Consider the following 25,221-nt stretch of genomic DNA (forward strand, 5'->3'; position numbering starts at 1 on the left):
GTTGAGGAGGCTTTTTTTCAGACCTTGTACGTACAGAATGTCAGTTTTCCATTTTCACACGTGATGGGTAGATTAGATAGATTGGAAGTCATTTTCCTTCAGATTTTCTTCAAAGTCTTTATGTGTTATGACCTAAGTGACTGTCAATAGATGAATGGATTAAAAACTGTGATACACTTACACAATGGAATACAATACAGCAGAAAGAAAGAAGGAATTCCTACCTTTTATGAGAGCATGGATGGAACTGGAGAGTATTATACCAAGTAAAATAAGCCAGTTGTTGAAAGACAAATACCATGTGATCTCACTTATAAGATGAATCTAATTAACAAAATAAACTAACAAGCAAAACAGAACCAAAGACATGGAAACATGGAGCAGACTGAGAGCTGCCAGAGGGGCGGGGGAGGGGGTAATTGTGGAAAGAAAGGAAAGGGATTAGTCAAAGAACTGTATGAATGACCTATGGACCTGGAAAATATTATGGGAATTGACTGTGAGAGTGGGGAGTGAGCTGGGCAGAAGAGGGTAAGAGGGGGTGAAAATTGGGACAGCTATAATAAAATAAATAAAAGAAAAAAGAAAAGAAGCTTAAGAAAATGTTCCAGAAAATCAAACAAATAAATAGCAATGATAAAAGATGAAAAATATAAGAAAACTACAAGATTAATTCAGGAGCTCCAATATCTGACAAAAAGGAATTCCAGAAAGAGAAGAGAGGAGGACGTTATCTGTGAAATAGTGCAAACCTTTTTCTCAGAACTGAAGAACTTGATTTCTAGTTTGGGAGGACAGACTGACCGTCTAACACAGTGAGGGAAATAAGACCCATATTAAGTCACAAACCTGAAATTTCAGAACTTCTGGGATATAAAGAAGATCCTACAAACATTCAAGGTAGTAGGGGGAGGAGGAAAGGGAAAACAGGTCACAAACAGAAGGATGACTTGCAGTGGCTGTGAAGTGGCAGGCAGGACACTAAGGTCCTCCTCATGGATGCGTTCTGCATACTCCATGCAAAACAGGTTGTGCCGCAGGGCAGGAGGGCAACAGTCCCTGACTCTAGAAGCAGGGCAAGCAATCCCGCCAGAACACGGGCTCCACAGGTCCCCAGTCACCAGTGTGGAGAAGCCAGCTTTCTAGGCGGGTGTCTTGGGAGTTCTGCCAGCTCTGAGGAGGTGGAAAGAGAGCCGTGCACTCCTGGAGATGGTGTCTCCGTGGAAGAGAAGGAGGAGGAGGCAGAGAGGAGTACTGAGGTGGGCGAGGTATTCTCCTGACCCGCCCCTGGGGAAGAGCTGGTCTCTGCCACTCAGGATACACGTCTTGTCTGCCCACACCGTAGCCAGGAAACAGGTACCGACCTTAGCCAAAATCCCTGCCCTGCTCACCTAGGAATGAGGTCTCAAAGCCAAGTCCACTACAAACTCTCCAGTGCAGCCCAGGCTATGCTGTTGGAAGCTGGAGAAGGGCTTGCAGGCCGGAGGGTGCACCCGCTAAGCCTCTGAGTAGCGATTGTTCAGTGTGGCTTCGGAGCTCCCTGCCAAGAAGTCATTTTCATTGTTGTACTCGAGGGTCTTGCCAGGCGCACTCTGACGTGTGTCTCGATCTCCAAGCCTACACGCTGCGTGTTGCCTGGGTCACCCGTAATCTTGAGCACCGGATCGCTGTTGCGGCTCGGTGTAATGAACTTACTGGTCTGCTGCTGGTCGCACTTGACGGTTTTCCCCTTGAAGCCCACCGTCAGCCCCACCACAAGGAAGGGCGCCCACCCGGGAATGGTTAGCTGGCCAGGCAGGGCAGGCTACAAGCCAAAGATGGACTCACATCATGGAAAAGTGCTTGGCTGCTGAGATGGTTTCACTTTGTGCTGTGGCCACGTCCGCGGGCCGCCCAGTCACCAGGAACACTGGCTCGTCGTCCTCTACGAGAGTCTTGACGTAGGTGTTGGTCTTGGCCCTCAGAGCCTTACTCTTGAAGCCTCGCCTTGCCCAAGATCTCGGCCATGTGCTCGGAGGTGGGCATGGGTACACACTAGGGAGCGTTACTGGTGACCTCCAGGCGCAGCTCGACCTCTCTGTAGAGGGCACAGAGCTTGGTGCCTTTAGCCACTTTGGGGCCCCGCAGCCAGGGAGTCCCGGGGCGCCGAAGGAAGGCGGCAACGGCGAGGCAGCTTTCTGTGATCTACCGACTGCACAGGGATGGCGCTCCCCACCCACCCACATCCCAGGTCCCCAAACCCAGGAGGCAGAGTCGATCAAAAGCCAGCTGAAGGGCGCTCGTCTTCCAGCAGCCCTCGGTCCTCAGCTCTTCCCCCGAAACATCCTAGTTCTCCAAAACCCCCATTTCTTTCCATTATTCCAGACACCACTAGACTAGGTTTGGTGAAACAAAAGCTGAGGGAGAGAGGAAGAGAGACAGAGAGGGGGTGGAAGAGAAAAGAGCTATTGTCAGATTAGCAGAACCCAGTGTTCTTTTAAAAACTGTTGCTGAAAAATTTTTTTCTCCATTTGCCTCAAGAACTATTCAATTATGTCTCAATTATATTAAAATACCATATGTTCAATAGTCATAATGATGATTAAAATAATTGCTATGCGAATATTGTGTTGATGTTTGTATCCCTTGCCAGAACGTTTCCAATTAAACCAATGATATATAGTCAATTAAATAAGAATTGATAAGAGGATCGGTGGCAAAGTAGAAAAATGTGTTGGTTGCACTGTCTTTTGCTATTATTATTATTTTGCATTTTTAAGGCATGTTTTCACTAATAGCTTCAGTTTTCTAAATAGTAGAATTTAGGGAAGAAATAATATAGGAAGTTAAGTAGGTACTTCAGTTTTCAGAAATATTAAAGGTAAAATGATATTTAAATTTCAAGGAAAAATAAGAGCTAGAAATGCTAAATAAATATATATGCTGGATTTTTAATATTTACTTATTTATTTATATAAATTCATTACTGAGTTTTTGAAAATGAAAAGAAATTCCCTGGGTCAAAGATGAAGAAGGCACTGAAAACAGGAAAATGACAATATCCAATAATACGGTACTGCTTTTCTGGCAAATAGTTGTATTTTTAATATATCAATTTCTAAGGTAAGTTATGTGTATGCACACCCTGAGAAACTGATGTATAAGACATTCCATTGGAGAGCTGCAGAAAAAGTATAACAATATATTTACATTCACTTTAATATCATTTTTTTTTTAATTTTGGAACATTCAATACATTCATAGTGCATGATTCTGACTAGAAGTGAGTATTGCACAGGCTGGGAATGGATCTCAGGTGCCCTTTAACAGGGAAGAGTCCAGTTTGGAAATCACTGATGATTCGGTTGTAAGGAAAGGAGGAAACACCTTGACTTCCATATGGGACTGCTAAAGGGTTATACCTTTGAAAAAGGATAAATTTAAAATAAAATCTGTTTACTAGTACAAAGAAATAAATAACAAAGCTTATCTATATCAGATGAGAGAAGGAAATCCAGTAATTTTTAATTTAATTTAAATCCAGAAATAGCAGTAAAACAAAGAAAACAAATTGATATTAGATATGAATTTGAATATATTGGTGAAGAAACAAATGAAAACAGATCAGATCAATTTTTCCAATTAGACTAAAAAGTTGTCTATAAGGCAAAGTTGGGATATTTTCCCTTTACAACATGCTCATATAAAACATGAGGCAGGGAAATTTTTTAATTAAATGATAGAAATTGCATGCAAGCATTAACAATAATAACAATGATAAAAACCATATCTAAATAAGATCAAGCAGACATGTTGTCAAAAGATAATATTTAGGATTAAATATAATATAAAGATAAGATAAATTATCAAAAACTTAATTATATCTGTGAATGCATCTAATAATATCTCAATTTATAAAACAAAAACTAACAGAACTACAGGAAAAAGTTAAAAGCAGTAGTATCATTGTGTGAAAATTAAAACAAATTTCTCCATAACTGATGGATTGAGCAAATTAAAAAAAAATTGTAAGACTGAAGGAGATTGTAATGCACAATTAACAAGCTTGATCTAATAGGCATAGACAACCCTAACCCCACAAGTAGAAATTTACTTTTTGATCAAGCACCATGAAACTTTTTCAAAATGGCAGTGAGGGTGGGGACAGTCCTCTGTTAGCTCTGGTGTTTATCATCAGGTCAAGGGTTTCAAGTTTTTTCAGGTTTCCAGAAACAGCCATAGATTTTGGAGAAGAGCCTAGAAATATCTTTCTTATGGCCCTAGCTACCACAGGAATAGGAACTGGCAGAGTTTATAGGTAGTTTCCAAACTAGGTATAAGATTAAAGATTATTGATTGGAAAATTTTTGACCATTAATTTGAAGCTCAGGTGGTAGCCTGGAGCTCTCTAGGAAAGGAATTTCTGACTCTTTTTAAACTATACCTAATCTCTAAATGAAGGTCATAATTCTATCTAATATAATAGAACAATCTGTGTAAAACCAAAAAAGAAAAACAAAAAAAAAACTAAAACCCTTTCCCCAGAAGAAAAGGTAAAGTCCTTGAGTGGTGTTTAATCTTCTTCTAATATCTCATAATATAAATATTATGATGTAAAACTAACAGTACTTAAGTACCAATATATAGTTAATAAAGCTCAGATAATATTATAAGGAAGTAGAGAAGAAAAAAGAAAAGGATAATTTGCTTAATATGTGTATATATACATATATACACAGACACACAAACATAGTCATAAAGAAACAGGAGAAAATGCTCATAACAGTTACAGTTTTCATTTCTGTAATTGGTCACATGTTCAGAGCTAGATTTTATAACTATCTTCTTTTACTATCCATTGTGTATTCCCTTTGCCCTCATAAAGCACCTCACTGGTCATGGTTCTTTACTATCTTTCCTGAAGAGCCTGGGCCACTAGTTCTGCCTGGATTAGGTTGTTGTAGTTTTTCATTGCCCTTAATTGCAAAACATGGTAATACTAAGGGATATCTTAAGGGATCTCCTGTATTTCAGGCATACTCTTCCTTGCCTCTATTGTGCAATAGCAGTTCAATTTCTTTAGTAATCAGGATTTAATCACCCCAGACAACACCATAACTCCCTTCTCTGCCCATTGATTCAGAGGCTTGAGGGGCCCCAAGTGGCTGAGTGGTAGTCTTAAGCTCCACTTCAATAGAATCATTGCTGTGTCTCCTGGTGGACACACATTTCTTACTCTGGAATTAAGGCCTGTAGACCAGCAGAGCTTAAATGTATGCAAACAGAAAAGCAAATAATTTTGCTAGTGGGTCACTAGGAGTGATAGTGATTGAAAACCATTTCAAGTTTGACCCTTGTATCTTTGTTAACAGACAAATGACACTATGTATTGGACCTTGACCTGAGCTTATCCAGGAGCTTTCTGGAGAACCTTATGTCAGCATGAAAGGTATTGCCATTGAGTATCCAAAAGTACTCAAACTTAATTACTCTTTTCTATCAAAACAGCCACTTTGGGGTGGTGGGGAACATGGTAACACCAGAAGATTTTAAGAGCATGGGCCCAATATCACACTGCCTTTCTTACCAAGTGAGTTGTTTGGTCAGAAGCAATGCTGCTTGTAATGTCATGAGAGTGGACAAAGCATTCTGTAAGTCTGCAAATGGTAGATTTGGAAAAAGCATTTTATACAGGGAAGACATACCTGTATCCAGAGTGTTTATTCTAATAAGGGCAAAGTGCTACCCCTCCCAGAAAAGAAACTGTTCAATATAATAAGCTTACTACCAAGGAGCTGACTTATCGCCCCATGCATAGGGCCATATCAGGGCTCAGAGTTGGTCTCCTCTGTTGCTGGCAAGTTGGTCACTCAGTGGTGGGTGTAGCCAGGTTGGCCTTGGTGAGTACACGTCTAGTTGGGGAGCCCATGAGAACCTCTGTCCTTGCCACCATGTCACTTTGTTCAGGAGCCACTGCGTCATGACAGGGGTGGCTGCAGAAAGAGACTGACAGCGTTCTCATGACTGGTGCGAGCAAGCCCCCTATTTTATTTTACTGCCCCCACTTCATCCCTGAATCACATTCCTTTTCCCCTGTACTGTGCATTTCTTTTCATGTGTTTCACTCATCTCCCTAGAGATGCATTACCTTTGTGGTTACATAGCGCTGCTTTGTGTGTGTGATTTAAATTAGCATAACTGATATTGGACCATAGTTTGTATTCTGTTTCTTACTTTTGAAAAATAAGAGAGAAGGCTCAGAGAGACCAAGTAATGTTCCTGGGGTAACATAGCTTGCATACTCATACTTAAGGTTAAAATTATAATTTGTTTAACTCTGAAAGAACATGCTATTTCCAATATGACACACTATTGCCATTGATTCACAGTATAACCAAACTCGTGGCATATGGTAAAGTTATGTTATAGGAGTTTTACCGCATTTACCTCTTCGTGTATACTAAAGGAAAAATTCAACATTTTTAAAGATTGTAAAAAGATATACTATGCCATTTATTCACTTCCTATATGTACTTAATATCTACTCATATTGCAACTCATTATGACTTTAAAATAGTAGTAGTATTCACATGTTCCATAGTGTATTAGTGTCTATAAACCTAACTTTATACAACTTGGAAATATCCTGTGGAGGGTGAACTAGATGAAACACATGTCTGAATGATAAAGCATAATATAAAAACTGAGTCTGTTACCTTGCTTCTGGAAAACATCAAGATGGTCAATAGTTTATGGTTTGCAACAATAACTCCTTTCATGATGTTTTTGCCTTCCTTTTAGAAAAATAAAAATAACTGAAAAATATCTTTTTCATCTGATCATAATTTGTAACTAAAAATGGTAAGTTTCCCTGTCTGCGCCAGGAGCTGGGCCCAGGTTGAAGGAAACCTCAAGTGTGGAAGGAGCAGGCCCTTGCGTTGGGTCTGGGCACTTGTTCAGTCACCCTCCGTTTGTTCGTTCAGCTGGCTAAAGGTGGACGGTAGCAGCCTGTGTGCTCCTGTGTATGTAATATCATGTTCATCTTGGCTGCTGTCTCAGGACAGAGAAAAGGCTGCATCAGCCCCTGCCAGCCAGCCTTGGTGGGACCTTTGGGAGCTTTTGCTGGTTTTGTGTATCAATTATATTGCAGTAGAGCTGGGGGGAAAAATAGTTTATAAAGTTAAGCTTGAAACATTTCGTGTGCTCCTTGCCTTCTAAATCTTGGTGACTGAAGAAATTATTTCTGAAAGAATAAGAGAGAGAAAAAAGTTGCAGTGCAAACAAGAAAAACACAATCAGCAACTTCCGTAAGCATGTCCACAACGCACTCGCTCCCTGGGCTTTTACCCCAACTTCCTCCCCTCCTGCCTCCTCATCAGATGCAGCTATGTGGTTCCCTCACAGAAGGGCATCTTCCAAAGCACCAGGCTACCTGCTTGAATCTGAAGGCACAGGTGATGACTTGCTGTCGGCTATGAGGCTCCTTCCTGCTTGCTGAAAAGAAAGACCTTGGAGATAGGCTTCGTTACATTAGTGAGGTTAAGGTGCCTCTTGTATAAAATGAACAGCTGGCTCTAGATGATGAGGTGTAAGAGAGTGTAAGAAGATAGGACCATGTCAGTCACTGGGAAATTAGCATAAAATGGATAAAAAGATAATATGTATTCTTGGACTTAAGGTTTTCTGTTCTCTGACAAGATTCTGAGCATACTGGATGTTTATGTGTGAGTGGGCACTCACATATATTTAGTTATTTTGTTATATACTATAAAAAGGTGACTATAATGAGGATTTTTATAAGAAAAATTAATTGATTGTTTTAGCCATTTAAAAGCCAGCATGTATCCCATTCTCAAGCTATATATGAAATACAGGCACTCTTTTAATTATATTTAACTTTTTACTTACACCTTTTTTTTGCCTTTTTTGTTCACATACATTATTATCAATAGTCAACGATATATTGTAAGAGTTTTCCTAAGGAAAAAGAAAATCCCATCCTTAACATGTCTTCTAAGTATGGTTATGCAAGATTTTTGATGTAATAGTATAGCACTTTTCATGCAGATTTACTTTGCCCACTGGTTAAGAGAATTTATGAAAAGAGCATTCCTTTTAGTTTGACTAATCACGTCAACATGAAATAACCTTGAGCATTTATTAAATTTTCCATAGCAGGCAAATTCCATTAGCATCTGTCAGAGTTCACTGGTTACTACAGGTAGAAAGGGAAAGGAAGACTTGGTGCTATAATTCATTCCTGCTCTATCTGATATGCTTCAAACCACATAATCCCACTTGTGCAACACAGGGTCATAGACAGGCAGCAGTAGGCTGAAATGTATTGGGAAGCAACCAAGATGAAGAAAACTGCATGAATAAGTTAGAAAAGATATAAAAATTATTTAGTATCTTTTGTAAGCCAGATACTATGCTAGGTGAATCATATATGTTCTTCTTAAAAAGCTCATGGCATAGATATTATTATCTCCTTTTACTAATGTCAAATGTGGCTTAGGAAGCTGAAAAAATAAATATTAAAATCAGCCAAAGAAAGAGTTTGACCTGAAACCCAGTCCTTTCTGAAAAATATTTGGTACTAAAAGTAGTAAATGAGGCAAAAAAAGGGTCAGAAATCAGGTAAGCCAACAGGAATTAAGAAGTATATTAAAGATTAGCTGAAGTTGAAAATAATATAAGCAAACATATCTTTTCAGAAATCTTTGGAGAAGTTTTAAGGTTGATAGGCGGGAGTCATAAGGTTAAGCCAAGAGTTTCATAACCTGGAGACCCACCAGAACTAGGAAAGAATATGAGCTGAGCAGAAAACCTGCAAGGATACCTTTGCTTAATACCTGACGGGGAGACAGTGTGTAACTTTAACTTTATCTATTTTCAGATTTAATAAGAGTTAGTAAATAAAAGTCTGGTTACAGTTATTCGGGTTAATATTGCAAACAATCAATAGATCACGGGTGTTTCCAACATTTCCCTCTTAACATTCAGTAAACAAATATGAGCTATTGCAGACAGGGAGAAAGAGAAACAAAGTGGGGAGGAGTGATGGGGGAAGAGTGAGGAGACAGGAGAGAGAGAGAGAGAGAGAGAAAGAGAGAGAATGGGAGAAATGGGGTCTAAACCAGGGCAGCTTTGAGAATAAAAGGTGAAAAACAGACTGGAGAAATATTGCAGAGAACCTGGTGACCAATGGGTTAGGAATGTCAGAGACAAGGGTGTAAGATGATGAGAATTCAGTGAAGGAAATCCAATTACTGAGATCAAAAATGCAGAAAAATTTTAGAAGTGGTTGGGCCAAGGAAACATGCCATTGAATTTATCTGCATGTGTAATTCTTCTTTTCCCTCTTTTTCAAGATTCAAAAATCACTTATGTAATTGCTTTGCAATAATACATAAAAGTATAACAGTATCCACAAATTTTTTGAAAATTCATGTTTTAAAAACAACTTCTATATAACTTCCAAAGAAATAATTTACATTACCTATTTTAAAAAGTTCATTGAGGTTTCATTTTCTTTATATTGTGAACTGTGTGTTTAGAACTAGAAGAGTATAATGAGCATACATTGATCTGAAATATGTGTATACAATTTTAGAACAATTTTACAATGAGAAGTGTTTAAGAAAATAAATCAATATGTAGAATTTCAATAGGCTGCAAACATTCAATAGCAAAAACAATACAATTAAAGAGGTACTATGAAATCCAAAATCAAGCAGAGTACTTTTTTTTTTTTTAAATCAAGTTGAGGCATGATTGTTATGTTCTAGTTTCAGAGACTAAAAATGTAATTATCTTTGATCTTGAGTAAATAATAAAAACTCTAGGTTCATAAGATACTATTTCATAAAAAAGAAATGTAAGTTTATGTTTTCAAAATAGAATTTATTATTTTGTCTCAATTCTATGGAACAATGAAATATGTTCTGAAAATTATGAAGTATAATTCTTGACTTTATTGAGGAACATTTTATCAAACTAAGACTAAAATTTAACTGGCAATGTAAGTTTCAATTAAAAATGAAGTTCAAAGTGTTCTTATGTATGAAAAGAAATTCCTTCTTTTCCGTGAAAATCTATTACATTATCAGCTTTATACCGTCATTCTAAAAGATGTTTATTTGGCCCTGGCTGGTGTGGCTTAATGGACTGAGTGCCAGCCTGAAAACCAAAGGTTCTCAGATTCAATTCCCAGTCAGAGCACATCCCTGGGTTGCAGACAAGGTCCCCAGTAGGGGGCGCACAAGAGGCAACCACACCTTGATGTTTCTCCGCCTCTCTTCCTCCCTTCCCCTCTCTCTAAAATAAATAAATAAAATCTTTAAAATAAAAAAAATGTTTATTTGAATTACATAAATTTTCCATCTCTATTAAAAAAAACTCAGTCTTTAAATCTTTCATAATTTGTCATTTTGTTCCCTTCTTCCATTAAATAGTCATGATAGTAAATCTTCAATATTCTAAGATGCATTAAACAAATATTTAGGGCAATTTTAATCCCATGGCTATAAAACAATAAAATGGATCCCTCTAGAGGATATTTTTATAACCATTCTTGTTTGAAAACATTTCTTTTTTACATTAAGATACCTAATACAAGTAAAACCATATCTTTAAACAGAAAACATGTAGAGAGGCCTGTGTAACTGTATTATTTCTTTGTTGATTCCTAAGAGATAACTACTATTTAAAACTACTCAAGCAAGTTTCTCACAACCTTAAACAACAACAACAACAACAACAACAAAACCCAGAAAGTTATAGTAACAAAGCAAAAAATAAAATTACACTGGTTATTATAATTAATTCAATAATAATAATAACTGAAGTATAGTTTTAGTCTACCTACTTCATCATTTTACAGATGATGAAACTGATGCTCAAATATTTAAAGTTACAAAGTAATTGTTATTAAGCAGTGGTGTTGGCATTTAAAGGAGGGCCTTCCTCACACTGTAATATTTATACCAAACAGCCTGATGCCTTAACATAGAAGCAGTGAATGCATGCATGCATGTCACAGAAAATGCAAACTCCAAGAATAATTAAATGATCCTTAAATTTATACACAGAGATGTATTAACTGATTTAGCATCTAACAGATTTGTATATGCAAAACTAAAAAAAATAAATGATTTACAAAAATAAAAATTATATTGATTTTCAATGCCCATCCATCCTCTGCCCCTAAGCCAGATACCTTTAACTTTTAAGATATTCTAAGGACTTGAATTTTCCCCGTCCACAATACATTTTTGCGTATGTATGCATATTTTATTTTATTCCCTTGTAAATTCAAAGTCAAGGGATAACTATTCTATGAAAGTAAAAATTTATGTCAAAATCACTGAAGATTAAATATAATTAAAAGGGGTGTAAATTGAGTAAGGATGGGATTAGGCAGAAATTCCTGGAGCTATGAAGACCTCAGTAAAGTCAACTCTTTTAAATATAAAAAAATTAAATATCTTTTGTTCCTATTTCTTTAAATAGATTTAGGGATAACAGAACTCAAAAAGGGTCTCTATACATTATTTGGTCCAGATTCTTGCACCTGCCTCGTTGAAGGAAAAACAAAAACATGCTCATTTTCAAAGATTTCTATCAAGGTGTGTAATGCACCACACACCTATTTCACTAGTAGCTAGTAAAATGAATTTGCAGAACAAAGGTTTGGAAATAGAAAAATCAACTTTCTCAATGTAATAATCCAAACTATCCATAAGTACCTAATAAAACATCCATTTCTTCCTTACTTCAAACTAGTTAGTTTTGACCTTCCTAATTATAATTTTTATGACTTGAAGGATATCAAATCAGGATTTTGAGAATCAGAAAGGACCTCAAGATATCACTTCAGTTCAGGACAGTATAATCTTATGATATAAAAGTCCACAAAGAACCAAAGAAGCTAAATAATAAACAAGGTCACACAGATACCAAATGATTCAAGATGAGCTAAAGGGTTGGGGCTTACACCTCATCTACCTACATACATTTGCTACACAGTATTGCTTTGTTTATAAAATGCTAAAAATAGTTTGGTATCAAAACTCCCCAAACAATAAAATATTCCACAAGTACTCCATAATTTACACAAGTCACAGATTAATTTACTGATTTGTTTGATCTGCCCAAAAGCAAATAATGAAATTGTTCTCAAGCATTTAAGTATGATATTTAAGCATAAAATCCTACAACTAACATATGTAGATATTTTATTTACTTCATTAAATACAACCCTACCCATGAAGTGAAGATATGTATTTCTTTCAGTTTAAATAGAAGTATAAACAAAGAATTTATATTAGCTTCTATTGTGCTGGAAAAAGTAGAAACTGTACCAACAATAAGAAAGACTGATCTGACCCAGGAAGTGCTTCCAACTGTGTCTTACAGAATGTTTAGTCAACCAAAAGCTTTAAGAGGAAAACTACCCTCACTGGTTATTTTCAATCTCCTGGCAGACACAGCTTTGAGATAAATAGCCAATTAAAATGAAATGCTCATAAAGCAGAATGGAGAAAATATTAAGGGTAAGTTGAGACTTCAAGCATATGGGACATGATGGATTTAGGATGGAGAGGGTTGGAGGAATGGCAGAGCAGAGCCGAGGGAAGCCGGAGGGGCCATGTCCTGCTGTTGTGTGTTAACCAGACATCTCTCATCGTCTTCCCTGCAAACTGAGTCCAGTCTGTCACATTTTCTCCAGAGCTTTATGTACCTGGTGGCATGAAAAATTTGTCAGCCTTTCAAACCCTTCACGAATTCTGTAATATAATATTAAATTTACCGATAAAGTTATTATAATATTTTTCATAAAATAAAACACACTTGACCTTATACATTTTGTATCCCCCATATTCAGCACAATATCTAACTCATAATAGGTGCCCAATATACATTTGTGGAATTACTGAACTTGAGGATGATAATTCCACAGTACAGCAAGAAGAATTGAGTTTTGATATAACAGTAAGACCATAGCAGCAGCAGAGGATGGAGGATTTGGTGAAGAGATGAGAAATTGTAAGGTAAAGATGAGGCAAATGTAAAACCCAACTTGAAGAACAAGCAGGAGTGGTACTTAATAGTTATTTGACTGGCAATTGTTTTTGCTTCCTATGTAATAATTTATATTTATATGCTGTTATTGAACTACTGAATGATTCAATTTTAATTCTCAAACCTATGCATGTTAATTGGCAATTGGTACCACTTTAATAGTATTAAGAAAATGAAAATTACATTATCATAAGAATGCTATTTTTATCACATTTAAATAATCTTACCATGCCTTTTTCATCAACTATCCTCTTCAAAGAAGTCTCCCATATCTCTGTCAGTGGTCTGTGAAATCTTCCTGTTTGACCTCATTACCAGTATAATATACTACTATGTTTCATAAAGAGTGTCAACAGTCATTTATCCTGTTTGTTTTCTTTTATCCCAAACTTTCTGATTATGTAGTCAGCAGTCTATGAAATCTTTCTTCTTAATATCAGAGAGGGAAACTTCAAAAATAAGAGTTATGATATAGGCAAATACTTAATATAATCACACCAGGTTCACACATTTTTATAAACCATTGAATTTTATGGAAGCCTATGAAGTCTTTTGATGAACAAAAAAATTAAAGATTCTAAAAAAGTAAAGAAATTTTTTTATTGCAGCACAATGAACTTCTTAAAACATTTTAAAATGGGTTTGCTTCAATCCAAACTATGGTTATCTACTAGATTCCAGATATGTAAGCAATATGTGCTTACTTGTAGAATAGTACCAAAGAGCATCAGAATACATCACTTCAAAATGTGCCACTATAACATAAGGATTATTTTGAGCTGAAGGCAACTGAGAAAAAGCAGATACAAGGAAAGCTCTCTCTCTCCCCTTATATACCTAGAAGCAGGATGTAAACTTATAAAGGTATCTCTTTCTGCCCTGTCCACCAGGAAGGACAGAAGTGAACCACTAGGGAAAATACTAGATATCCACCAGGCCAGAGTCAGAGCTAGAGGATTCCATGCAACAAACCTGCAAAAACGGTGCCTCCTCTGCCACTGATTTCCCCATGTATTTGCCTTCCCACAGTTTGCTCATCTAAAAGCTCGAAGTCCTTTTCCTTTGTTATATTACATCCCTAAAAATATATTTTTTAGCTATATAAACCCTAGTTCTAATCACTCCTTTGAGTTAGTTAGCACTGCATGCTCCCATGTTATGCATGATGCATGTGTTAACACACCTTAGTTGTATTTCACTAGTTAATCTCTCTTTTGTCAATTTAATTTACAGGGCCCCAGCCAGGGAACCTAAGATACAGCAGATTCATCACAACACTACCCATGCAAGAGAGGAGCACTCAGTCTGTCCCACGCTATCTTCATGCTAATGTTCCTCCACCTGGGCTCTGTGCACTTAACAAAGATATTTTCTCCCAGGAATTTTTTTTTTTTTTTTTTTTTTTTTTTTGCATCCAGCTTAACCCTGGAGCCCATTTCTTCGCAGAACTCCTCTCTTCTGGTAGAAATCCGTCAGGCACTGAGGACACCTGATAGAAACACTCTGAAGTATATACAGAGCCATACTTTCACATGCACTCACAGAAGTACAAATTTCCATATCGCTTTCCCATTACTGAATATCTAACACTGAGTACTGACAATTTGGCAGGGAAAGAATCAAAATATTGCTTGGACATGTTAGTTATGAATGCCTCTGAAGATACATTTCTGAAGATGTTCAGTGGGAATTTGGATTAATCAGTTGTACCTTATGGTAGAGCTTGGTGCTGTTGACTTATATTTAGGGATTAGAGTATAGACATTATATTAGGCTAAAAGCCTGGAAAAGGTGAAATAGAAAACAGGATTTAGTCCTGAGCCCAAAACATTCCAAAATGTAGTTGTTGGGAGAAGGAGCACAATTTGTAAAACAGGTTTTAGAAAAAGTGACAAATAAGATTTACATGAGGAACTCTGCTGTGTCTAAAGGCACTTGAAGTATCTATTATATTAAAGAGGCAATGATTCTGGTTAAATATGCAGGTTAATCTTTCACATGTATTCACATTCTTTTTCCAATATTCCATAAAGTAATAACAGATGAATAAAAAAGAAATAAATTTTAAAAATTAAGGCAACAGGAGGGAGTGATAAAAAATAAAGGCCTTAAGATTTCAGGCAATAAAAAACACAATGACAATGAGACAAGTTAGTTCAGCAACTAACATGCGAGTGCCGACAAGAAGCAAGCAGGTTGGCACCACACACCCTCTGAAATGAAGCACAGGAAACGGAGGCCGCAGCCTTTTGGGAGCCTATGTTACAGGTGGGCTGCGGCCTGGCAGTCTCGGGGAGAACGTCCAGGTTGGGGGACATCCAGCACGGGTTACTTTATGAAAACAGAGAGACTAAATGAGACGACTCAAGAGTTAAACTCAACTAAATAATTAAATGAGGAAATGCTTATATTTCCCACTCAATTATCAGAAAGCAAACAAAAATTTTCTATTTCCCAAGGTAAGAGATTAGAGGATTGTTTTCTAGAATAACTGATCAGTCCAAGAGAGAAAAACATGACCATTTGCAAACACCCCTTGGAAGAACTGGCTCCTTTGTAATCCTGTCAGCAAGTTCTGTCCAGACTAACAGAACTGTAACTGACCTCTTAAATGAGACATTTTTAAAATCTATAATTAGCATGATACTTCATATAATGATATTGTAATCTTGAGGCAATAACAGGATTTTAAAGCAACTTTCTGAATACAAAAAAAAAGAGCTACTGTAAGTTTAAAATATAATAGTTTTTTATAAACTTAGCAGAATTTTGAGAGGATAACAGTTAATAAAACTTCCAGAAAGGAGACCCAAAGATCTAGAAATATAAAATACAATAAAAAAATGTTTTAGAATAAATCCCAAAAGTCCAGTCTTTCATTACTAAATATTAGGGGAAAAAAGAGAATAGAGATATTAAGAAAAATTAAATATGGAAACAATAAAAATGTGGAAATTGATATCATGATTATCTGCACTGACAGGATTATCCAAATGCCACTACAATGAATGACGAAGGACTGACCTATGAAGATAAAGTTTCAGGACAAAGACAATAGCATAAAAATCTTCCTGAGATAAAGAGAAAGACAATGTGTCACATCCAAAGATCCAAAACCTGGATATCATTGAACTTACTTAGAGCTACGCTGGAAATTTGACAATGGCACAATATTCAGAATTACAAGGAACACTATTCCCAACGCAGACTTTTATACCTGCCAAATTTTTAGGCAAGTCTGAATTTGAAATATAGACATGTTTTCCTTCTACACACAGTTTCCCAGAGAGTCACTTTGCTTTATGCATTATTAAACAAGAAAATAAAATGAGAAAGAGAGAAATGAGCCAAGAACTAGGGGATCCCACACAAGTACTTTACCAGAAGATCACAAAATAATAGTGAAGGGAGTCCCAGGTGCAGAGCTCTGCAGTTAGCGTAGAAAACAACCAGTAGAGGTTATGAGATAACAGAAGGTTTCTGATAGATTTCTTCAAATTAAAAGGAAATTGATCAATAATCCAATGGGTTTGGAATTACTCAGAAGGATGGCTATCATTCTTGTATATATTTTTAGGTACATTAGTGACAAAGAAAACTAAGCATATAAATCAAATGAGGTAGTTATTAAACTCTAAAATGTCATAAAAATGAAAGAAATGTAGTCATTAAGACTGATATATTTACATAATAATTATAATGTAAATAGTAAATGTTGATTTAATTAAAAGTTTGAGGTTAACTATATTTAAGGATGGAATGTGTTGTGTTTGTAGATGGAATATATCATGGGGTAAGAACACTTTTATCTTTTTTTTCTTATTTCCCAGTCTATTGGGTTATAATTGGCAGATATCATTATAAATTTAAGGCATACAGCATCATGGTTTGAATTACATATATTGTGAAATGATTATCATAAGCTTAGTTAACATTCATCATCTCATATACATATAATAAAAAAGAAAATGTTTTTTGTGATGAGAATGCTTAGTATTTACTGCCTTAAGAACTTTTCTATATAATATACAGCAGTGTTAACTATAGTCCTCATGTTGTACGTTATTACCTTAGTACTTATTGATCTTCTAACTGTAAGTTTATACCTTTGAACACCTTCTTTTAATTCCCCCTCTCTCTATCCCCCATCTCTGGTAATGATAAATCTGATCTCTTTTTGTATGACTTTGGTTTTTGTTTTTTAGATTCCGCAAATAAATAATATCATACAATATTTACCTTTCTTTGACTTATTTCTTTTAGCATAATGCCTTCAAGGTCTATGCTGTCATAAAGAGTGGGATTTTCTCATTTTTGTAGGTAAATTATATATATTATACATTATAAATATATATTAAAATTATATATTATACATTACAAATATATATTAAAGTTATATATATAATTTTAGCTATTATATATACATACATATTTAATGTTAGCCATAATATATATAAATACTTCTGTATTCACTTATCTTTTGATGGACATTTAGGTTGGTTTTTTTTTTTTCATGACTTGGCTATTGTCAATGATGTTGCTATGAAGATAAAGATGCAGATATCTTTTTAAGTTAGTATTTTTATTTTGATATATTCTCAGAAGTAGAATTGCTGAATCATATGGTAACTTTATTTGTAATTTTTTGAGGAGCCTCTATACTATTTTCCATAGTAGTTGTACCAGTTTACAGTCCCACCAATAGTGGAAAAAATATCCTTTTTCTATCCACCCTCATCTGGATTTATCTTTTGTCATTTTGGTGATGGCCATTCTAACAGACGAGAGGTGATATCTCATGGTGTTTTGATTTGCATTTTCTAATGACTAGTGATATTGAACATCTTTTCATGTACCCGTTGGCCAACTGTATATCTTCCTTAGAAAAAATGTCTATTCAGGTTGTTTGCCTACTGACAATATAAAATCAGTAAATAATGTATAAAATTGAAAAACTCAAAATAATAGTTTTTGAAGATAAATATTAGAAGAAACAATAAAAATTGAAAACACATTTTTTCTGAAAATGAGGAGTGAGGAGGATAGATAAGGGATGATGATGTTTTCTGTATTTATTGTATATATAGTTACATATACTATTTCATATTGCATTATATATTTTATTTATATAGTATCACACATTACATTATATATATAAGTTTAATTGAGGAAACTTTTGATGAGAAATCTGACAATTTACCCTTGAACTTGCTGAGATGAAAGGTGTTTTGTCATTTACAAAGTGGTTTCACTGAATGTAAATGAAAGCCCTACTGGAATGGACTATAGAGAGGACAAGAGATAAAATAAAGAGAGAAAAGCAAAATATTATTTGAGAAGTTCTACTATAATTGGATTGCAAAAAATGCAATGACACCAGAGGGGCATATATGTTCAAATAATTTGTTCATACAAATATGAATGATAGAAAATAATATGAATATTTCTTCTATTACCTTACTTAAAAATAGACAAAAAGTCTATATTGGTTGCTTACTTATTTTCTCCAGGAAGTTGAACACACCTAAATTCCATGGTTAAAATTTCATTACATTCATAACTTTTATTTTCTTCTTCAACATAGAAACAATGCCAGGAAATTTTTGTTGGATAGGAAGTATATTTTCTAAGTAACGTTATATGTGTAGCTGCCTTCGGTAGCAATGGCCTACCTTGCTGCCTCGATATAAGCGGTACTTCTTCAGTGTTAATGCCAGCACACCTTTTGAAGCTTCATTATGGTTCACAAAGCAATTATTACCGAAATTAAAACACTTCTTTTATAGCATAGGATTTTCATAATAAAGAAAGTACAATCTCATAGAATAGTTACCTCTCACATGTTTCTCACATATGTGTTAGGAACTCATTTATTCTCTCCTTTTCAAAGATCTTGTTTCACCATAAGGTTACCTAAGAGAGTAATTACTATTGACAATATCTGCATTAATATAACTTGATACCTATCTGTAATCTTTAATACAATAAATTTGACAATTGCTTTTGTTTCTTTCTGAAGCTAATGTTTATCTATAACTTTGTATTTGTTTTAAAAATTTTTGGCAGTAGTATGAATCTTGTCAAAACACTCAAACTGGGGATCTGTCTCTATGTTTAGTAACTAAATCAATCAATTTCATACAGAAAAATCCACAATATTTTTAATAATTCATGAAAAAAACAACTGATTTGGTTAACTAACGAAATCACTTTGTTTGAAAATTATGCTAGAGCTTTAATGGTTTCATGCTATTTGACAAACTTCTAATACAAACTATATTCCAAGGAACAGAGTGGATGGATCATTGGTCCATTGAAATCCAATTTTCATATATACTGTTCTTCTTGTCAGCACTTGATTTTTAACTGCTTATGTAAAAACATCATGCCAGATTCACTTGCTATAACCATCCAATTAATTCTGTACTTAAAATGTAATAGATTTATATTTATGAGGTTGAGTTGCAGCATTTATGTTGATGTATCACTTTATATTAATGATTTAGCAGACCACCTTTGAATGAATAACATTTCAGTTATTTGGGGTTATAATAGACCCCATTATAACAAAAACAAAAAATTAAAATGTGTAGAAATTAACACATAATTGATTAAAAATGCATCAGTGAAATGAATCATTCCTTTTTAGATAAAATTAAATGCCACAATCTTGAAGCTGGTACATATTCTAAGGTCATAATGATGTTTGACTTATACATATATATAGCAAGATGTCTTTGGAGAGAAAAATGATTTGTCTCTTTCAAATTTGTGAACTGCCTAGGGACTACTGTTACGAGAAGTACATTGTTAGAGGCTGATTCCCTCAGAAGTAGCCACAGATAGGGATGAGCATGTAGGGCATTCATTAGAAATCTTAGGGTCAACGCCCGTGGAAGAGAGGCGAGTGGGTAGAGGCAAGATCACATGGAGAGAGGTCCAGCTCCATCGCAGTCTGAATGGATGCCCAAGAAGCCCTATGAGGAGTTCTGAATATGGAAAACCTTGGGAACCCAGAGCTCCCACACAACACAAAGGATTTCCCTGAACACGATGCTAAGGGATTAGCCAACTACCTGCACCAGACCTCGTCCCAAAAGGTGTCCCCAGCCCCTGTGCTGAATCTTTGCTCAAAAAAAAAAAAAAATGCCATGCTGACAAACCACAATGTATACATTGTTCCTACCCATACCCACATTACCAAACCATTTTGAGTCATTTTGCATTTACTTCCCTTCTGTAATTTTCATTTCCCAGTAGTCCCTTAGTTTTTTGTGGGGGTTTTTTTTTGTTATCCCTTTTTCAATATCTCCTACTCCCTTTTCTCTTTAAAAAACTCAGTTACCTTTGTCTTAATTAGAATCGAGTTTAGTTTTTACTGGAGTCTGTTGCCCTAATTCAGTAGTCTGAATAAAATATCTTGCCACCTTTAAGAAGTGTCTGGTCTTATTTTTCCCTGACACCCTTTGGACCCATTCAAATTGCAGCAAGGAGGCCAGGCCTTCATACAATCCCACCTATTGCCCACTGGAAGGGGCATCCCCAGAAGCAGGCCTGATCTTAAATGGGGCACTTTTTTTCAGCCAGGGCAATCCCAACACACCCAGCAGCTACATGATCAATACGTCAGTCCTGAGAACTCCTGCAGGAATTTACTTTCTGTGTTTCTGTTTATGCCAGCACTGTCTCAAGTATTTCCAATTCTTTATTTGCCAGCTTTATTTTTATTTTAATAGTTCAAAAATAGTGTTTCTTCCCCAAATAGAATAAAGAAACAATTTCCATAGAGTGATCTCATACTGATGTAAGTTGTTTACATAATCTGTCAAGTATCCTGAAATTCAGGTGACCTAAATATAGTCTTGCAAACTGAACTAACTTCTCAAAACTGCTCCTAAACCTTGAGCTTATAAAAAAATTCACTGAAGAAAAATCACACATATTTCCTTTCCTTGGATTATTTACACTTGCCAATGCAAATGGATATTAAACCATATGTTATATAGTCTTTGCCATGAGTGTTCACAGTTTTGATCTCAAAACATTTTGTAAAATCTATTGTAGTTTCCTCAGCCTCACACAGCCATAGTCTTTGCTTCAGGTAATGCAATGAATGTCTATGTTTTTCTTGAGAACACATAGCAACTAGAGTATAGACGTCGAGAAGGCAGAAGCCTTGATTGATTCAGCGTTGGGGTTTGACCATGGAAGTGGCAGGAATGGGGAGAAGAGACAGAGGAATGAAAGGCCATCAATGTCCAGGCTGTTTGCCATCTTCCTGTTTGTGATGGATTACCCTTTTTAACCCATATTTTTCTATTAACATATGCTATTTAATAGATTCAACTATATATTTTTTTTCTTTCCTGGTTTGACATGACTGAAAACAGAATCATCCATCCCTTTGCTTTGAGATGTGACTCACATGAGCCCCAGACAAGTGTTCTCTGTGCTTTGACCAGCAAAGATGGTTAGAGTGAGGCCATAGCTACCTGGATGGTCCCAGAACAAGGGCTGGAAAGAGTGATGAAACCGAAGGCCCTCCCTCACCATTGTGCAGACAGGCCCATGTTAAGAATGGGATTGTAATAACATGCTTTCCGGATTACAAAATGTCATGTGTAAACAGCTATGACTCTGTATCACTCTTACAGTGTTCTGTGTCAGATTTTTTTAAAAAAATAAAACGATCTTGTTCTCAAATACTGTAGTTCTGATGCTAGGCAAAGATTGATACATTTATTCTGAATATAAAATTGCACCCAGAAATGTGGCCTGCACCTGCCCATGAAGATGCGCCTCCCATTTCCTCGAATCCCAGCACTGCCTCCTCTTGTGCTCTGACCTCTGTTAAGGACTTACCTTTACTCTACCTATTGTGGAGGAACTTCAGCGTTTTTATGACAGAGGTAAAGTCCTGGAGATGGAGTTAGTGCATTTTCTCAAGAGTAGTTGTGTTATGAAACATATTCCCTCACCTTTTGCTTGTGCTTAGTGCATTCTCTGAAAGAGTGGCAAGAAAATAACACAAAATACAGATCACCTGTAAAAAAAATAGAATCTCCAACCCTCACATTTGATTTTTTTCCTATTAACTTGCTTCTCTTTTATTCCCATAATGCTATCACCACGTAACATACTATACATTTAACTTTCCCTTCTATTTTTATTTGTATCCATCCCACCACCCCAATGTGTAGCCCCATGAGGAAGGAGCTTTGTTTTGTTCATACCTGTATCAGACAACTAGAATACCTCCAGTCAGAGGGAGAACTTAATTATTTGTTAAATGAATGAATGAAAAAAATTCTAATAATAAAAATTAACAATAACCTAACGAAAGTTGAGTATTTAGAGTTTCAAAGAAAGCCTAACAATGGTTTAAAGATTAGATAAGACCAGTTGAGGTCACATTATTTTTCTTTCTCCCCAGTGGAGTGAAATGGTTTGAGGAATTCTGGATTCTGAGGTCAGTGTGGCAGGAACATTAATTACAGACATCATCAGCAGGGGGCGCTACAGCCATACGTCCATAAATGTAACTTGGAGCTTTTTCAGGACTTTCCCAGAAACTGAAACTCCTTTCCTACTCCCAACACAGGGAGGGAAAAAATCTTGTGGGCCAGAAAGAGAAAATTGTAACTCCCATCTGCAGTTGTTATCAGTGTCTCTCTTGGGGGAAGTAGTTCATGTAAGGTTCAAGGCAGCTGATCCATTATTTTCTTAAAGAAACAGATTGAGAATAAAAGCTTCCAAGTTGCTGGCTTCTATATTAAGCCATTACTGCTAATATTTAGCTTCATGTTATGCTTTTAATACAGTAGTGCAAATTATTTGAAATGTCCAGTGAGTATGGGCAGGACATTATTCAAATTTCATTTTATTGTATTATAGTATGCTGGGGAAATGCTGTGTATAGTCTCACAAACCTATAGACCTGACAGCTTGCAGGCACCTCCGAATTCAATTTTAACCACACTTCAAATACAGGAACAGTTTCTGCAATACCTCTATCTTGTTTCTGCTAGAAATTTTGCAGTGACAATTCACCACAATATAAGATATATGTGTTTTATTTGTATCTAACGTCAATAGCACACTTCTTAGTAACAGAGGTAATTAAAAACCTATATACTATGAAAGACCATAAGTTACTTTTGCTCAGAAGAGTGAGCCAGTTAGATATTTGTTATCTTAGAAACTATATGGACATCCTAGTAATTTGAAAGAATAAATACATTTGAATACAGTATAGCTTGTTGGTTAGAAGCGTAAATTATTGGCATCTCATCAATTAGTGGATAAATATCAGCTCTGCCATTTATTTTAATCAAGGTACTTGAACCAGTGGTTCTACAAATTTGATGACATTCAGAAGGACCATGGGGTGTTGGGTAAAAATACAAAGGTCCAGACCTTTTTTTTTTACTTCAAGAAGCCTAGGCCTTATATTTTTTAATGGTCTGTAGGTAATTCAAATACATCCCCAAGTCTGAGAACCATTGACTAAATCAATAACTAGATTTCCTCATTCATAATGTAAGATGTTAATAGCACTGCTGTTGTCATAACAGTTAAACGACTTAATCTGTCTGAAGACAGTGCCAAAGGTTCTAAATGTTTACTCAATAAATATTTGCTATAATTATTTCACAAAGGTGTTGTTTTATAAAGTCTATCTATGCTGGTAGGAAAGAAATTTACCCTACTGAATTGAGGTAAGGTTGAGATAATATTCTCTTCTACTTACTACCCAAGTAACAGAAAAAATATTGTTAAATCCAGCCATCTAAAAATTAAATTGAGAAAAATAGAAAGTAGTAAGATTTAGTAATGTAAGTTTTAGAAAAGATTGGGTTATCTATTAAGAAATGTGTTGGTTAACAGATTTTTTTATCCTGCTTTTTGAGGCTGGCATAACAAAGTCTTTTTGATTACATGTGTTTTAGGAGACTACTGTAAAGCAACTTAACTATAAACACATATTATAGCTCATAATGCAAAAAAAATCTAAGGTTATACTCATTAAAAAAATGTTTACTTGCAGATTAAATACTATATTGAAATGTTCTTTCTTGGATCTATCTTGCTTTGTGAAAATAAAGCAAGAGATGGATGATCTGATGAGAAATATTTCAAATCACAAGAGATGCAAAGTTTCGTTCAGTCTTTTCCCTTTCTTGCTAATTTTAGAACTTGACTCATTTAAAATCTATCATTTTAGTAAAACAGAAATTATAAGTTTCAAAAAGAAAAATGTCAGAAAGCCACCACACTAAAATAGAAAGAAAACACAGTTACTGTAAAGGAATAAGTGGAAGCCATTGCTGGCTGAGTCCTCTAAGTTTCTTTGTGATTTTCCTGAAAAACGCTGAAGAATTATATGCATCATTCTCAGAGCTTGGATCTGGTGGCTTAGTATTTGAGAAAAATCTCATATGTCTCACAAATATATCTCACCTTATTAACATCAATGAGATTTAAGTTAAATTTCAAATTTTAAACCCAGGCATTTTGAGCTTTTTAGCTTTACTCACCCCATCTGACTGAACTCAAATTTTCTTTGCTTAAGTGATTAAGAAACAAAAAACATATATATTTTTGTCATATTCACCAGAAATGCCCCAAAAGTCTGTTTTCTGTTGCCAAACAGGTGTCATTATAGTCAGGAGATATTCATTCACTTTTAGGTGTCTTCATTCAGCCTCATAGCTTTAACTATTCCTAAAGTATCTCCACTTAGTGGATATTATGTACACATGCACATGCATATACACACAGATCACTTCAAACAAAAGTAATATATTTTCCTCTGCAGTACAATTTATCTATCCTTTGCCATGATAGTAGAATAGATTCAAAAATCTCAAGGATACTTGCTTCTGTCCACTCTTCCACATAAATATGACTACCAAATCTGATACCCCATTTTTGTGAAAACATTTTTTCCCTTTTTATTGAATTTACTGGGGTAACACTGGGTAAAAAATTAATACATGTTTCAGGTGAACAAATCTACAACACATCATCTGTACACTGTATCTTGTGTGTTCACCACCCTAAGTCAACTCTCCGTCCATCACCATTTATCCCCCATATACCCTCCTCCATGCCCTTCCTCCAGGCAATCACCACACTGTTGGTATGTTCATGAGT

At 35.6% G+C, this 25,221-nt stretch overlaps 1 pseudogene; it reads right to left on the reverse strand.

The window, feature by feature from the left end:
• Window positions 1-1,117: 1,117 nt before the first annotated feature.
• On the reverse strand, window positions 1,118-5,682 carry LOC129079803 (RNA-binding protein MEX3A-like; annotated as a pseudogene).
• Window positions 5,683-25,221: the final 19,539 nt, after the last annotated feature.

The sequence above is a fragment of the Pteronotus mesoamericanus genome, unplaced genomic scaffold (assembly GCF_021234165.1).
Source record: "Pteronotus mesoamericanus isolate MK-2021 breed Mesoamerican mustached bat unplaced genomic scaffold, CSHL_Meso_final contig_82, whole genome shotgun sequence".
NCBI classification, from domain to species: Eukaryota; Metazoa; Chordata; class Mammalia; order Chiroptera; family Mormoopidae; genus Pteronotus; species Pteronotus mesoamericanus.